At 40.6% G+C, this 2,202-nt stretch overlaps 1 non-coding gene across 1 annotated transcript; it reads right to left on the reverse strand.

Annotated features, from left to right (window-relative positions):
- Nucleotides 1–1,490: 1,490 nt before the first annotated feature.
- Nucleotides 1,491–1,597, reverse strand: LOC131639299 (small nucleolar RNA R71). The gene has a single exon (XR_009294917.1). It is a non-coding gene; the product is annotated as a small nucleolar RNA R71 (small nucleolar RNA).
- Between the last annotated feature and the right edge of the window lie 605 nt (nucleotides 1,598–2,202).

The following is a 2,202-nucleotide window of genomic DNA, read 5'->3' on the forward strand; positions in this document are numbered from 1 at the left end:
TAATATGTCTGGCTAAATTACTAAAGGTGTCGGTATGTAGAGTAAGTTAACCGTAGGGATCCGAAATAAATTGGCTTAATTATGTTCTATTAATTATCACTTATTTTTGGTTTATATGTCTAGTTTAATTAGTAAGTCTTAAAACCAATAGAGCGAAAGTTTGAGGGGTTAGGACGGTCAAAGGTTAAAATCAATAGAGCGAAAGTTTGAGATCTTTAACTGGATAGTAGACATAGGACATTAGTTTTAAGGATGGCGAAAGCGTATTAAAACTGATTGGAACTTATTTATTTTCAAAAATTGTTTTTACACTCGAGCGGGATGGCGAAAGCGTACGTTAGGGTTATTAGCTTGCTCCGAGTCAACAGAGCGAAAGTTTGAGATCAGGAGATTTAAATAGATAACAACCTCGTAAAATAGGCATTTTATTAATTACATTGTTTCCAAAAAGCTCTTCTAAAATCTAATGGGATGGCGAAAGCGTACATTAGGATTAGGATAGTAGTCTGAATCAACAGAGCGAAAGTTTGAGACGAGGATTTTTAATCAATGGAATTAGTAAAGATTTTTAATTTAATTATGCAAAAGCCAATGGACCCTCGGATTACCTTTAGTTAAACGAAATACATACTGATACCTGTCTTTTATTATTATTCTTTATTTTCCCACAATCACTTTCCCTTAGGAACAATCGAAACTTTAGTACTCCTAGCTTTACATAGTAACCTTAGATAACGGTAGATCGATTCATAGTCCCTGTGGATTCGATATCTTTTAAAACTACACGACACAACTGTGCACTTGCAGTTATCAGATTTATAGACACGTAAAGTCGCGATCAAGTTTTTGGCGCCGTTGCCGGGGACTATTTAAGTCGATATCGTAACTCACTGTTACACCGTAGAGACTAGGACAAATTCTTCCCTTTCTTTTTGAACGATTGTATGCCAAATACTCGTTCAGAAGGAGGAGACTTAATACAACGAATTAACGAGATCGAACGTTTCATTAACGTTAAACGTCGAGCTCGCAATCTTCCCGAAGTAGCAGAAATTCCGATTAATCAGGAATTGATTTTTACTGATCAAATTAATCAAATCACCCCGAAGTTAGAGATGGCTGCTATTCGTCCTCTTAGAGACTATGCCGCTCCTTCGCGCGCTGAACCGCATTCAAGTATCGCACCACCTGCGATTGAGGCAAACAATTTCGAACTCAAACCTTCGTTGGTCCAAGCTGTTCAACAGAATCAATTCTCTGGAAGCCCTGTAGACGACCCCAATCTCCATTTATCTGTGTTCGTGCAATACGCCGACACTATCAAAGCCATCAACGTTAGTTCCGAAGCTATTCGATTACGCCTTTTCCCTTTCTCCTTGAGAGATAGAGCGAGAGCGTGGCTTCAATCCCTGCCTTCGAACTCCATAACCACGTGGGACGAATTGAAAAGAGTATTCTTAGCGAGATATTTTCCGCCTAGCAAAACTGCTATGCTTAGAGGTCAAATCAACGGATTTACCCAGAAAGATAACGAATCACTCTTCGAAGCTTGGGAACGTTACAAGGACATGCTTAGAATATGCCCTCATCATGGACTCGAACCATGGCTGATCATCCATACTTTCTATGGTGGTCTCTTATATAACACTAAAATGACTATAGATGCCGCTGCTGGCGGAGCATTAATGGACAAACCCCATGATGAAGCATACAAACTCATAGAGAACACGGCACAAAACCATTACCAATGGGGTGGAGAACGAGCCGCTCTAGAGAAAGCCCAAACCAAAGGAGGAATGTACGAAATAAGTGGTATAGACCGCGTTAACGCTAAAGTAGACGCTTTAACTCAAAAGATCGAGAACTTAACCATCACTCCTTCAGCCACCGCTGCCGCTGTAACACCTAACTGCGAGATTTGTGGATTGACTGGACATGTAGTTGCTGAATGCCAACTCTTGACTGGAGTCCCATCTGATCAAGTAAATTACGCTCAAGGAAACCCTTATTCTAACACGTACAACCCTGGATGGAAAAACCACCCGAACTTTTCTTATAAGAACAACAATGCGTTGTACGCGCCTGGACAAGCACCTGCTGTACCACCTGGCTACCAAAAAGCGCCTGTAGCTGCTCAAAACACCCCTAGGAAGTCAAATCTAGAAATCATGATGGAGAACTTCATAGCTTCCCAACAACAAA

The sequence above is a fragment of the Vicia villosa genome, unplaced genomic scaffold (assembly GCF_029867415.1).
Source record: "Vicia villosa cultivar HV-30 ecotype Madison, WI unplaced genomic scaffold, Vvil1.0 ctg.002580F_1_1, whole genome shotgun sequence".
Classification (NCBI taxonomy): domain Eukaryota; kingdom Viridiplantae; phylum Streptophyta; class Magnoliopsida; order Fabales; family Fabaceae; genus Vicia; species Vicia villosa.